This window comes from Marmota marmota, unplaced genomic scaffold, assembly GCF_001458135.2.
Source record: "Marmota marmota marmota unplaced genomic scaffold, marMar, whole genome shotgun sequence".
Classification (NCBI taxonomy): domain Eukaryota; kingdom Metazoa; phylum Chordata; class Mammalia; order Rodentia; family Sciuridae; genus Marmota; species Marmota marmota.
Window position 1 is genome coordinate 4,973,225 of NW_026000153.1, and position 15,214 is coordinate 4,988,438.

At 42.4% G+C, this 15,214-nt stretch overlaps 1 long non-coding RNA gene across 1 annotated transcript; it reads left to right on the forward strand.

Moving 5' to 3' along the window:
* Positions 1-3,510: 3,510 nt before the first annotated feature.
* Positions 3,511-14,671, forward strand: LOC125611514. Its single transcript, XR_007341683.1, has 3 exons — positions 3,511-3,648; positions 4,520-4,534; positions 14,661-14,671. It is a non-coding gene; the product is annotated as an uncharacterized LOC125611514 (long non-coding RNA).
* The last annotated feature ends 543 nt before the right edge of the window (positions 14,672-15,214 follow it).

The window sequence follows — 15,214 nt, forward strand, 5'->3', positions numbered from 1 at the left end:
CAGAGGTGTCTGGGAGCCTGTTAAAAATAAATTGCTGGGACTCACCCCCAAAGTTTCTCATTTTGTAGTTCCGGGGCAAGACGACACTGTATAGAGCACATGCATTTTAACACAGTCCCAGAAGATGCTGATGCTGTTTGTCTGGGGACCACGCTTTGAGAACCACAGCTCTGTTGCCTCACTAACTGTAAGAAGGTTTAGTTCAGACCCTAGAACTTAGTACACCATCAAACAAAGAGGGGGTAATCGTTCTCATTAGACATTTGTTGAATGAATGCATGAAGGATAAGAAAACTCCTCCATCAATACACTTCCCATATTTTCACATGAGATTCCTACTACATAGAATCCAAGATAATTTTCAATATTCTTCAATCAACCACAATGGACATCAAGATGGAAAAAGACTATAGCAAACACACATATGTGTACACACACACACACACACACACACACACTCCTGTGGTGGTCCCTTAAATATGCCCCAACATTCTCTCTCTCTTGTGTCCTTTTATCAATGAAATCTCTGAGTTCAGCTGGGCAACTGGCTGCCTGAAGGCTGAAGAGCAGATAAGGTGAGAGGGCCAGTTTCAACCATGGAGTCAGGGCCATGTCCTAGTGCAGAGAAGGCTAACATCTGTGAAATTCCAGACAGTGAACATTTCTGTCTTTGCAGGTCATATTATCTCTATCTCAACTATTAAACTATGATTGTAGTGCAAAAGCAGCCACAGATTATATCAATATAAATAAGAGTGACTGTGTTCCAATAAAACTTTTGGAAATTTGAGTTACATATAATGTTCACATGTTAGAAAACTTCTTTAAATCATCTGAAAATATATGTGGTGGCCATACAGAAACAGGGGACAGTCCACATTTGGTCAACAGGCCATAATGTGCCAACTCTCATCCTAAAAAAGATGAGGAAGCAGTAGTATGGAAGAAACCTGTCCTTAAGACAGTTTTGTGAGGTACCATCTACTCTAAGCCTTCTGGCAGAGAGGAACTTTTCTCTTCTATGAAATATTGTACTTCAGGGTCCCTGTTAATGAAGCTTAGCATGTAAGTACAACTGATACACCTACCTACACAAAACCACATTTTGGTGTGAGATGGTCTAAGCTATTAGGATTGTTTAAAATAACAAAAAAGTCAAGGAATAGAAAAGTCTCCTTTTGTAAATTCCCAACATGGTCACCTCCCAACCCTCTCAGGTATAAAACTGATAGTAATAAATGCCTATGCTGATTGCTACAGTTGAGACTGCCCAATATCTGCCCCCCAACTTATTCCTTCATGGCAGAACCCTGGACTATGTGCCTTCAGAAGACACTTCTCAGCCTTCCTAAACTTGACTTGAGAGCAGTCTAGAGAAAGAGGAAGCCACACTAAAACACACACACACACACATACACACACACACATTGCTAATGCTGCCACATCTCACCCCAAAACCAGAGCCCAAAAGGGAATAAGAGAAAGTAAATAGCCTCCCATTCAAACAGAGGTGGCCAGTGGACTATAAGTAAGAGATGGAGCTTCCCAGAGAACCCTTTGGCCCTTTATGCCCTTACTTTTGGAAGCTGAGTAATCAGGAGTATGAACAAGAGCTCTCGGGACTGTGAAGTAAAGACAAAAAGAGAACAGCAGAGATCTCAGTCCAAGCACACATCCTGGCCACTGAAAAAAGAGCAACAAGCCAAATCCAGTATTCTTTTACCTTAACTACTAGAGCAGCCAGTGCAATTCCAATCCCCACATGTCTAATTTGGGGTGTATATGAGCCAGAATTGTACTGGCTATCTGTAAAAATAAGCAAAGATAATACCCACATTCATAGGGCACAGAGCTCAGAGACGGAGACAATGTTAGCTCTAAAGGAGCTAAACAATACATTGAGTCAAGGTGATGGTCTTGTAAGGAAAGCCAGCTTTATGCCACAAGGTCCTTGCATCATCAATTTACCCTGATGCTACCTATTTCCCAATTGGTCCTCTGTAGGTAGACTTTGATGTGGATCTGGACTGAACTTAACAGCATCAGTGATGACCAAGAAGGCCTTAGTTTGTCTCTCTACTAATGGCTTCAGGCCCTGCACCAGCCTTCCCAGGCTGAAAGCCAGTCAGTGGGTCACAACATCCCTAGGCCCTGTCCCTGGTGCCTGGGAAACAGTAATACACTGGGCTGTGAGTCCTTGCCCTCAAGGACACACCTTCTGGTGGGGAAGACAGACACACACACACACACACACACAAAAAAAAAAAAAAAAAAAACACAGACAAATGGGAGAACAAGATAACTTCAATAGAAGTAAATGCTATGAAAAGATATAACTAGGTAATGTGATAGGAGACTAGGTGGTGGGGGGCAGGTCTCCCAATTCCACTGAGGTGGAGGGAGTAAGCTATGGTGCAGGCTGGTTTTGGAAAGGTAGGGGTCTCTCCTGATGAGATTCACAGGCATAACTGAGGGTGGTGTTGACGGGTTGGTAGGAACCCTCTGTGCATCTTCACAAATTTTCTATAAATGTAAAACTGTTTAAAAAATTTTAAATTTATTTTTCAAGAATCTAAAGAGGAAAATATGACACACATGGAACAAGAGCAAAGGTCTGAGCCCTGCACAATACTGGTTGAGTTTCTGGGGAGGACAGTGAGTGGCTGGAGGACCTCAGAGGGCAAGCGGGGCGCTGAGACCTGCAGGCCATATAAAGGCCCCATCTTCTGTTTTTGGAACAGGGACAGTTGCAAGCAGAGTGGCTTGATGTGACTGACATTTTGAAAGATCCTCTTGCTGCTACAGAGGAGGAGCTCTAAGATGGTGCAGGCAGAGCAGGGAGACCCATTAGGAGGCAGCACTAGATGATGGTGGCTTGAGTCTAATGAATTTCATTTGTCAAGGTATCTAGACAGCCCATCACACTGCACACTGCCCTAAAACTGGGTGCCTATCTCAGGTTTCATTCCTAATGCCTAAAAGTGTATTTTTTTTTTAATTCATCCAAAGCCCTGATCCTCCTCATAAATAAAAACATAATCAGGCAATGGGGGCTTTGAATTTAAAAAGTTCTTTTAGGTTAGGTTGTGATAACTTAAGAACAGCTACTTCATGAGTTTGGCTTTGCTCAAAATAGCAAAAAAGAGAATTTAACAAAATGATGGGATGATCCTGCCCCAGAGATGTGAAAACTGGTTCTAGGTGGGGGTGAGAATTTCACTCTATATGTATAGGACAGATACATATATGGTACACAAAGTGATATACAATATAACACAGTATTAAAAGTTTGTGGAAAGGGTTCAAATATGCACGAGGAAAGACATAATTTAAATAAAAGGTTGAGAAAACCTGGTTTGCATAAACATCCCACATACAGCATAACAAAGCCCCCCACTCTCTCTATCACTGCTTTTGTTTTCTTCCCAGCACTTACCACTACCTAACCAAACATCTGTATTGTGCTTTTGTACTTGATTCTCTACCCCATCTAGAAGGTAGGATCTATGAGAGTGTTGTTTGCAGCCCTATCCCCTGCACTTAATAGTGCATTGCACATATTAGGTGAGCCTTGTGGTGTGAATGAAGTCCTTGGACTATATGTAATCAAGGGTTCTTTCTGCTGTAAAATTATCTGATACTTAGATGGTCTGTATAGCATAGTTAGCTACAAAGCATCATTTGCAATTCATCCCAGGAGGCCATTCCTTGCATACCAGGAGCATCTCATCAGGAGGTGGCTCCCTATTTATGACCCCCACCCCCAAGGCCAGCTGTGTTTTAGGAAGATTCCTAAGTATTTATCAAAGCAGCCCCACAGTCAGACACCAGCATAAACCAGCCTCTAGCTGCATCAGGTGACAATGAAAAGAATACAGGCTTCCTAAAACCATCAGCAGGATGTGGACACTCTCCAGCTCAGCTTCCAACTGTCAAGAGGGAAGCAGTGAATTATTTGGGAGTTGTTTTCATTCTGGCTTGTGACAAGAAAGGTTTGTGAGTTATCTATACACAGCCACAGGTATGAAACCATAACATTTTTCAGGTTTGGGAAAAACCAGAAATCATCCATTCGTATAGCAGAGTGTAGTTGTAGATCAAAGGTTGAACTCTGATTTCCTTCTAGTGAGTGAAAATGGGCAAGTTATTTGGCCACTCTGTGGATCAGCTTCCTCATCTATAAATTGGGGAAAATAATCGGTGCACCCCGTAGGTGAATTCATTCATGTGAAGCAGTTAGAACTGTGATGGCATCTGGCACACTATAGGCATTCAAAAATGTCAGCCACTACCATTATCTTCCACCATTAGGTTTTTACATAGCAATTTTAAACTTGAAAATCTTAATATAAGAGAAGCTTACTCATATGGAATACACATTGCTAGGGGGTTCTATAGAAGCCACAGAGGCCCAAGAACATTCCTGGAAAAATCCAGTGACTCAGCCTAATATACATGAGAACTCTAGGCTCCAGTACTGGCCTCTAGTCACCTGTCAGCAGGTGCCTCCCCCTATCAGGGAAGAGCAGACTCTGTAGGAATGCCCCCCCCCCCATCCAGAATGACATCCAGAAAACAGTGCACAAAGCAGTGACCTTCACTGAGAGTCACAGAGGTCACCATGGCCTGCAGTGCAAAGCAGGAAGTCCTGTGTGGCATCCCTGTTGCACCATCATGCAGCCTCTGTTTGACTTTTTCCAGAGAGTCACTGTTCTTCCTGACAGCTCTGCTGCCGATTGGTTATAAAAGACAGAATTAGAAGCAATATACAGTTCTCCTTTAATCCTCAGGCTTCTCACCAGTTCCAGGGTGGTATGGTGGAAGCTCTGGAGTCTAGCAGGCCTGCTATGTGGCCTTGAGGAAGGTATTTATTCTCCAAAAGGCTCAAAGTCTTGGTCTATACAAATGCAGATAACAATGGTACCTCCTTTGCAGCCTCTCTTAGAGGGACAGGTGAGATAAGGCAAGGCCTTCAAATGTGTTTAATAGTCCGGAGCACATAGTTGGAGCTCAACAAATTATAACTGCTATTAATTATTATAACCACTGTCTCCCTTAAGCTTCTAGGCTATGTTAGCTATTCAACAAACAGGCAAGGTTCTCAAATACAGAGCAGGAACTTGCTAGCTGTCTCTCTAAATCAGGCCCTCCCTTCCTCCACAGTAACAGAATTGTGGTTAGGTCCTCTAGGGGTTATATGCCCCAGTGCCTTTGCAGCTGTATATAGTCATGCAATTAGGTTCCCAGGAATGGAATAGGAGTGGAAGTGACAACTTACCTTTGAAGGTCTGTCCTTCTCTTCCTTTTCCTCAAGATGAACATAAAAGTTCTTCCTCAGAAAAGGATCCCAAGAAACCCAGCTTCTACCATAAAAAAGAGAAGTATATTCTGGGAGAGTACAAAAAGAAGATGAAAGGAACCTGAAGCCCTGAGTGACTACAAGCAGCCAAGGAGCCTGCCTACCCACCCTGGACCCCTAAGTGAAAGAGATATAAACTTCCTGAACCTTTAATCCATGCAAGTTTGGGTCTATTTGTTATAGTAGCTGTCCATACATTGGACTGACCATTCCTTGGGAGCCATGACTTAGCTGAAAACTTACCCTAAGTCTGAACAAGCTAAATGATAAGATCAGAGCCACAATCTGAGAGGCAATTCAAAGAACAGGAGTTAGAAAAATATTAGAGCAACATTTCTTTAAATATCCTTTAAATCTTGTAGACACATTGTGAAGTTAGCCTCCATACTTATTTCAGCTTTTCCAATGTAACACAAAGAAGCCAGGGGCTTTCTTGGGAGTATAAAGTGGTCTGATTAAAGGCAAAGCATAAAACTAACTCAAGGCCTTTACATGTCTACTGCTTCCAAAATGTTTATTTCAGCTGGGCACAGTGGCACAGGCCTATGATCCCAGCAGCGTGGGAGGCTGAGACAGGAGGAATGCAAGTTCAAAGCCAGCCTCGGCAACTGCAAGGCACTAAGCAACTCAGTGAGACACTGTTTCTAAGTAAAATACAAAATAGGGCTGGGGATGTGGTTCTTGACCACTGGGTCAAGTACCCCTGAATTCAATCCCAGTACCAAAAAAGTGTTTATTTCAGACAAAATGCAAAAGTGAAAAAAATAAAATAAAAAAGAATGATTAACTGTTTTTAGGAGTGATCCATTCTGGTCCTTGGAGCTAAAGGTTTCATGGTAAAAGACAGGTATGTAAATATAGTTAAGTGGATACCAGTTTAAGTTCCTACATCATAAACTCAGCACTACTGCAGAGTAGGGATAAAATGATGGAGGCACAGAGCCATAACCATGTCTTTTGGAAGCTCATAACCTAAGGAGGACAAAAATATTGGAATAACAAGAGTAGAATGCGATCTTCTCTGCCTGTTTTAATAGATAATAATTAAGGCATTATCAGCTCATACTCGTTGAAAGTTTAACACATCAGTTCTATGTGGAAGATATCATATTCCTCATATTACCCGTGAGAAAAACAAGCATTAGTAAGTTGCCCAAGGTCACACAGCAGTCCAGTCCCGGGGAGTCTGACACCAGTGACAGCTCTATCAGCCACGCGAAGGTATGATGTACAGTGGAAAAATGGAGAAAGGAGGCTCCTGACTGGTTGGGTGGCCCTTTACTACCCTCAACACTGGCTCAAACCGGGGGCAGTAAAGGAACACAGAATTCAGCAGGCAAGGAGTTCCTAAACTTTTCTGAAGCGCTCTATAATGGGAGAGGGCATCACAGGAAGTGGCCCCAACCTTCTCAGCATTGCCAAAGAGCTCAGAAATCTGGTATAAGCACAGAACACTGGGTAGACCTGTATTAAAGCCTTTGGATTCAGAAGCAACCTGAGGGTGGAAAAGGGGTCATCCCTAACCAGAGAAGCAGGTTCCCTGTTCTTCGTGACTCAGCAAAAGTCCCTCACCTGCTTTTTTTTTTTTTTTAAAGTCTAAATTTTCCTTTCTGAAATGCCTATTCATGCATCCCTCCGGAGTCACAGTGTATGACTTCCAAGTTCTCCAAGATGATGGAGGGGCAGCAACCTCCTGTTATATAGAGTACCGTGATCATTTGGGGGAAAAAAATTGTATCTAAAAATCAAATTCCTTTTGGACATTTTCTATTTCTGATAAAAACTGCCTATAATAGGTGGGATTAATCACTCATATATTCCCCATGGACAGAAATATAGTTCCTTGCCCTATCACCTCTGGGCTTGGCCACATGACTTGATTTGGCCAAAGGAATGTTATAGATGTGACATGAACAAAGATCTTAATTAAGTTTTTGTGTTTTGGGTTGGCCCTTGTGTTCTGATAGTCCTTGATGAGAAAAGCATATCTCTGGCAGTTGCTAGAGGGCTCAGAATGACACATATTAGCACATTAGCCTTCTAGATCAGGCCAACCATAGACCCTCTGTAGGCCACACAACTTAATGCTTGCTGTTGAAAGTCACTACTATAGTTGTATACAGAATGTCCCTCAGAGGTCCATGTGTTGGAGAAGTGGTCACCTACCTATGGCACTGTTGGAAGGCAGTGGAGCCTTTATAATGTGGGGCCTAGCAGAAGTTTGGTCGGGGGGGAGGGGGGGGGGGGGCATGTCCTTGAAGTCGTGATACTGGGACCCTGGGTCTGTCCCCTCTCTCTTTGCTTCCTGGCTGCCATCAGGTAAACCGGCCTCCTCTGCCACACACTCCTGCCATGATGTGCTGTTCTGCCACAGACCCAAAGCAACAGGGCCAAACAACCATGAACTGAATCCCCTAAAACAAACTTTTCCTCATGATAAGTTGATTTACCCCAAGATATTTGTTACTGTGACAGCTAACACAGCCAGTGAGTTTTGGGATAGTGTGTGACAGTCCATGGTGCTCCAGTATCGTGACAATAGCTGACTACTGCACCATAATTTTATATTTATTGGAAAGACTAAATTACAGGTACAAATACCTGCATCTCAGCAAAGCTCACACTCTGACTGTTCCTTTGAATTTCACTGACTGCACAGGCATCCTATCACCCAAACACATCACTTCTCAATTATGTGAGCAAAGATGCTGACAGGTGAAGATGCAGAGTGCAGGTTCATTACCACGGGGAAAAGAATGGCTTGTCCTGACAGTCAAATATGTACACTAACATCTCCTCATCAGATGCATATGTGGAAGAAGAAATAGTATTTTTCACAATAGAGCAATCATAAATACTACTTTTCAGAATGCAAAAAGGAAGAATAATGTCTTTAGGCTCAAGGTCTACATAATCCCCCCACCCTAGTAACTGTTGTGTCCTTCTATCAATATGTTTTAAGTTACTGCTTTTGAGACATTTCTCTTCTCCTTTCTCCACCCTTCCACAGCCCATCATTCTGTGTACAACCAATAAAATTTATGCAGGATCTCACAAAGCCACTGAAGAAAAATTTTAAAGAAATCTGTAGGTTCCCAGAGTTTATAAACTGTACCAAACATTATTTTGTATCATGACTAGAGATCATCCTCCTTTTTCTCTCCTGCTTCAGAATAAAATAGCAAATGCTATGTGAACTGCCATGATGTGCTGTTCATCATTATATTAGTTAAAAAATGTTTACTTCAATAGGAATTTCAAAAAATAAATAGCACTTTGGGGCTTAAAAAACAAACCAACCAGACTTAAAAGAACTAGAGTTCCAATTAGGGTTTCCCAGATCCCTCCAGGGCTTTGAAGGTGGCAATGGGTCTTTTGAGCTATTTGAATGTTATGAAAAAGCCCAGTGGAAACTAACCATAATGAAGCCACAGGATGTTCCACATCCTTGGTTGGGGCTGGACTTATTTTCACTGTGTGTGGTGACACTGCCTGACACTGGGTGCTGACTCCCCTCCTGTCCCCACTTCCTACTCTCCTCCTTACTCCCTCTGCTCCTGCCACCAGACACTCCTGCCTCAGGCCCTTGCTGGTCCCTCTGCCTGGAATACTTCTTCCTTCAATGCCCACATGGCTCTTTCAGTCCCCTGTCCATTAAGCCCCTTCAGAGACGCCTCCCTCCATCCCGCCTCATCTTTAGACCACCTCTCCTCAAGTAAGCCTTTGTTATTGTTTGGATATGAGGTGTCCCCCAGAAACACTGCAGGAGGGTTCAAAGGGGAAATGATCGAGTTATGAGAGTCTTAACCCAATCAGTGAATTAATCCCCTAATGGGATTAACTGAGTGGTAACTGGAGGCCAGTGGAGTGTGGCTGCAGGAGGTGGGTCATTGGGAGCATGGCTTCTTCGGGGTATATTTCTATTTGTCAAGTGGAGAGCTCTCTCTCTGTTTACCTATCATCATGTGAGCTGCTTCCCTCTGCCACACTCTTCCACCATGATGTCCTGCCTCACCTTATGCCTCAAGGAATAGAGCCGGCTGTCTGTGAACAGAACATATAAAACTGTGTGCCTTAATTAAACTTTTTATCCTCTACAATTGTGCTATTGGGGTCTTTTAGTCATGATGGCGAAAAACCTAACTAAAAACCGCCTCCTACCTTCTGCCCCTCCCTCACTCCATGGCTGGAAATCGTCTTACATATTTGTGTTTTGTCGACTTCCCCCATGAGCACAAGGACTTTAATCCTGTGATTCACAACTGTATCCCCATCTTCTAGACAGGGCTTGCACCGTTGGCACCAAATATTTACTATACATGTAAACTAGGGAGTTTTAAATGTTGCTACATGGAAAATAAAAAAAATAAGCATTTAATTACTTATTAAGTCAGCATGCTTTTTGACAAAATCTTTCAAAACAAAGAACCCAAGGGGAAGGAGAAGGAAAATAACGAAAGGGGCCCTCAAGAATAAAAAGGGTGAAAATCATGTTCTCAATCAACTACTGCTAAGTCAAATAAGCCTGGACCAGCTGCTTAACTCCAGGATCCCAGCATACTCTTTACAGGGGAGAACCTGGGGCATTTATTCTATAGGACTGAAAATGACTTCAAGTGATACTGCCATATAGTGTTTAGGAATGAAGTATTTTAAATATTCTCCATAATAAATAAGCAACCATTGCTACTTGAGTTTCTCAAACAAGGCCTACCCCGGCCTTTCCTGGGAAGCTTCCAGAATCGGAGTCTGTGACATTTCGGAGACTATTATTAAAGAGATGCACAGCATTTAAAGAGGAGGGCATGGCTTTCTATAGCATGTTCTGAAATTCTTCACAGAAGCCCTACAAGTCCTTTCACAATCAATCTTTTTAAATAATATATATAAAGGTCTCCCGTTTTTTCATTGCTCAGTTGTTGCAAGAAAAAAAAAGTGTTTTCTTTTATTTAGTTAAATAAACCTCTCTAGACCCTTGAAATGCCTTTTCTCCTAAATAGAAAATTGTGTTTATCAAATATGGAAGTCATTTTTCTAATCATATGACCTAATGTCTCAAAAACTTATATCTGCAAAAACGATACTAAATTAAGGCCGGTATATTTTGAAGCAGCAAGAATGTGTGTGTGGAATGTTATAACAGCCCATAGATTCCTAGGACCACTCACTATGACTTCCACAAACACAAACCAAAACTGTGCTACAAGGGAAATCAAAGTCTACCAAAGATCTCCCAGTACGAATGTTCAACCAAAAAAACAGAAACATACATTGCTATTTTGATCATATTTCTTCCAGTATATTATGAAAACAAAAAGAGGACAGAAGGGTCTGAAGAGTGAGTGGCGATGGGAACACCACCAATGGATGGTGCAGTGGCGTCAGTGTTCTCATCTATGGGGTGCTTCCTGGTTGCCAGGACCTTCATACGCATGCTTTTAACTAATCCTCATAACAACACTCTGAGATAAGTACTGTTCCCATCTCCACTGGACAGAAGTAGAATTAAAACTAGAGGAATCAAATGACATGGCCCATGACACGTGCCTGGTAGGACTGCAGAGGCAACACCCACAACTCTACAGTCGCCTGCTCAGCAACCCACAGAAGACAACCCAGGGAACTAACTGGGGGCTCCCTTTCCTTCAGAACTCACCATCGATGAGGGATGCATGTTCTGCCACCCCATTTTAGAGATGAAGAAAATGAGGCTCAGAGAGGTTATATAACTTGACAGAAAGAGCAGAGCCAGGCCTCTAAGGGAAGCAAACTGGGTGACTCCAGAAGCACTCAGTACGGGGACTGCAGAGACACAGCTGTCTCTCCCAGGTTTTACACTCATGAGAACCAACCTGGCCGGTGCTTGGGGCTGTTCTTTCCTCCTTATGAATAAGGAGGTCTGCCTTTGCTCTGCTTCTTCATCCACAGAATCAGCAGCTAGCTGGACTAGCCCACCTCTAAGTTTCCTTCCATATTTTAGGTAAGAGAATGCTCAAACAGTCTGTTGAAGGTGGTTTGCCATAATGAGAACACTCCAGAGAGAGTTTCTGAGTGGTCCTGCTTCTCTCCACCCCCTCAGAGGGCAGAAGGCTACTCATTATGATCCAGATGCTCCTAAATACAGGTGCTCCTCCACTGATGCCAGAAAACCCACCATAAGCTGAAGATATTGTTAAGTGGAAAATGGATTTAATCCACCTAATCTACTGGGTCTCACAGCTACAAGGCACACTGCAGTTCAGTTGTGTCCCCTGGTGATCGCGTGCCTGACTGGCAGCTGTGGCTCGCTCCCCCTGCCCAGCATCCAGAGAGAGAGGATATCACTGCATATCACTTTCCTAGAAAAGATCCAAATTCAGAATTCAAAGTACAGTTTCTACTGAACGTATATCACTTTCACAGCATCACAAAATCAAAAAATTGTAAATCAAACCACAGTAAGTTGGGGACTATGCTTTTAGGATTAAGGCTTTGGAAGTTGGTATACGAGAAAAATTTTAATCATATATATTTCATGTTAAAAACAGTTAAAAACTTTCACAAAGGACAAAGGGAAAATTTAAAACAACAACTATAAGCTACTGTTCTGTCTGTGATACCATCTCTAGTTCATATATTTTTCTGTTGCTGACAGCAACTAATCTACAAAGGTGACCCTGCATCCCACCATTTACATGAGCTTCTTCAAAGCACACGACCTATCATAATATCTCTACCTAAACACTGTAATTGGTGGGGAGGCACATTGTTTGGCCTTTAAATTCATCAATATTGCCAACATCTAAAGATAGATATCACATAAAAATATTAATTCCTAGCTTGTCTCTTTCAACAGAGGCCTACTCTCCAACACAGCAGTAATTGCTTTTTTATGGGAAGCAAGAGCTCTTCAGTTTGCCAGAGTCAATTAAACAGAGCTTGGCCACTGGGGACATACACCATACCTGGAGGTATTCTAGTTTGAGATCCTGAGGCCACAAACTCCCCAATGTGAGCATTTCTACTCTAACTGGACATGAGAAACAGTATAGTATCTTCAGACTTAGGTATTGTCAATGCCTGCCTCCAGCACAACTAAAATCTATAGAACTGAAACCCAAAAAGGTCGCACCCCTTTCAAAGCCTGATTCCTTTAGAGAACACCATAGTCCTTGCTGTGAACTGATGAGATTCAACCTTGGCACAATGTATTAGCATCAACTTCAAGTGTTAAAAACAGACATTTAGTCCAGACCACTCCACTGGGGCCAATTACACTGGAAGTCCTTGGGTGAAGCCCAGGTGTCCTTATTTTCTCCAGGTTCGCCCAAATGATTCTGAATATGATCTGTGTTGAAATCAGTAGTGTAAACTCTACTGACATAGATGTGACTTGCAAATCATTAAGTCTGACTTCCATGGGCCACCGATGAGAATCACTCTTACTACTTTACAATATACATAAGGTAGTCCCTCAAGATGCCATCATCTTCCCAGGGACTGACAAAATATGATTCCTCTATTGAAACATCTGGAAGGAAGTGCATACATAACATCTCTTGACCAAAATTCTTGTCTGATGTTTGCATATTTTAACAGCAGATATTTTGCTGTGGGCCCCTCAAAGTGCTGAAGTGAAGCCAACATATAAAAAGGACTTTCCAATCCAGGCAGAATATTGAGACACATTAGTTGAAATCACACATCTTCAACCATTTGGCTGAGCTGGTGCCAAACACCAGATGTCTAGTGTTAGAAAGATCCTACTAAAGATGCACTTGGCATATTTATAAAATCTAAACTATCTCCAGGTTACATGTGGGCTACGAAACACCTGTGTGACTAGGACGAGTCTTAGTTCCAGTGCACCAGCCCATCCGGTTCCTAAACACAGTGAGATTAGTTCAAGGAGTAAAGTAGAGACATGGAGAATGTTCATCTGCAATTGCAGAGGCAAAGGTTTTCTGTACCAGTTTGGTTTGACACTGAAACTTCAGAAACCCCCATTTTCTTCATGTGACATTTGATACCCGAAGCAGCATCAGCATAATTCATGCTCACTCAAGCTTATTACCATAATTCTCAGTTGACTTAAAACTGTACAAATCTGTGAGATTCCTGGTTTTGCCATTACCTCTATCATTCTGCCACGTACTGAGAACCAGGAGACTAAATTAGCAGTCAAGACACTTTTACTGAATGAGTTAGATCACAACAAGGTGCTTTGGTTTTAAACATCTGGGCAGATGTTTAAAATCATACTCTTGAATGTTGAGAGCCACAGCCGAGTCGGGATGGCGCCTGGCATTTTGCCAGAAGGAGTGGTTGAGAGGTGAAGCCAGCGAGCCATTAAGATGATGATAATTAAGTTAAGCTGTGTATAATTGCTGTGACTGGATGATGCTGGATTGAAATAAGCTGTGTATTCAGTTGTATATAGACCCCTGCTGCGGGCACACCCGCTACTTTTGAGTTCTCTCGGAGTGAGAGGGCAATAAAGTAGTTCCTGTTTGCTTGGTTATTTTGTGCCCAGCCAGACTGCGGCACTTGAACTAGCTATTTAGGTATAGTGATAAAGTGACCTGACCCAAAGTGTGCCCTCCCTTTGGATGCTACCAGTGAAGCATCTGCAGGAAGGGCTCTAAACACAGGGCAAGAGCACCCAGAATTTTTTGTTCTGAACTCACACCTTTGACACCTGGGTCCCAATATATCTCATTGGTCCAAATTAACTTATTTTGGTGGGGGGGGGGAGTTTGGGGGGTTAAACCCAGGGTCACTCAACCACTAAGCCATATCCCTAGCCCCTTTTATGTTTTGAGATAGGGTCTTGCTAAGTTGCTTAGGGCCTCACTAAATTGCTGAGACTGGCTTTGAACTCACAATCTTCCTGCCTCTTCCTCCCGAGTCACTGGAATTACAGGCGTGCGCCTCTGCCCTTGGCTGCTACAAAGTAATTTTTAAAATGCAGGGCATAAACATAATGACATGATTTTAATTTTGAAGATCTAAAGGAAAGAGAAGTTTGTGTGTGCAGACAGGGTTAGGTACTAGGTTTGTCAGGAGTCCCAACGCCCCAAACAAATATCAGGGAATGTGAGAAAACTAGCTAGCACTTTTAGACAATCAGTGACTATAACCATTTTAGAATCAGCATGTCATTGTTTTCATTGTTCTTACTGTAATAATGGTATGCTCCTGAGTTCCCCAGCCTACTTAGGGTTTTCTTTCTTGAAACATTCTGGAGTGTTTCCTACCAGAAAGCACCATCAAAATATTTCCCCCACTATTCAAAGGATTCCTATACAAAAAAGAACCACAGGAATTCCAGTCTTTCTATCCTAGGACAATAGCCTTCTATTAAAATGCAAAAATCAGTCAGGCATAGTGGTAAGCACCTGGGGACCCTCCCAGCTACTCCGGAGGCTGAGGCAGCAGGATTGCTTGAAGCCACCCAGGGAAACAGAGAGATCCTGAAGCAAATGTCTTGGTTGTGTAAAACATTACAATTTAGGCTATAAAGGACAAGTTCTCAGTAGGAGAGGTGGAGGACACCTGACTCTAGCTCCCTTTAGCATTTAACTGGCCATACCTTGGGGCTTGTTATTTAGTTCATGTCCTTGTGTCCTCCTATATCAAATGGGACTAGTACTGCAGAGTGCACATTAAAAACAACTCACCAGTAGGAGATTAATATTTATTGTGTATCTTACACAAATAAGACTGTCAGTGCTGCCTATAAGGTCCTTGCTTAGTATCTGGAAGGCCATCTTAAGTGACAGCCACCTTTTTTTTTTTAATTTTTTTATTAGTTGCTCAAAACATTACAATGATCTTGACGTATCATACATTTGATTCAAATGGGGTACATAATCT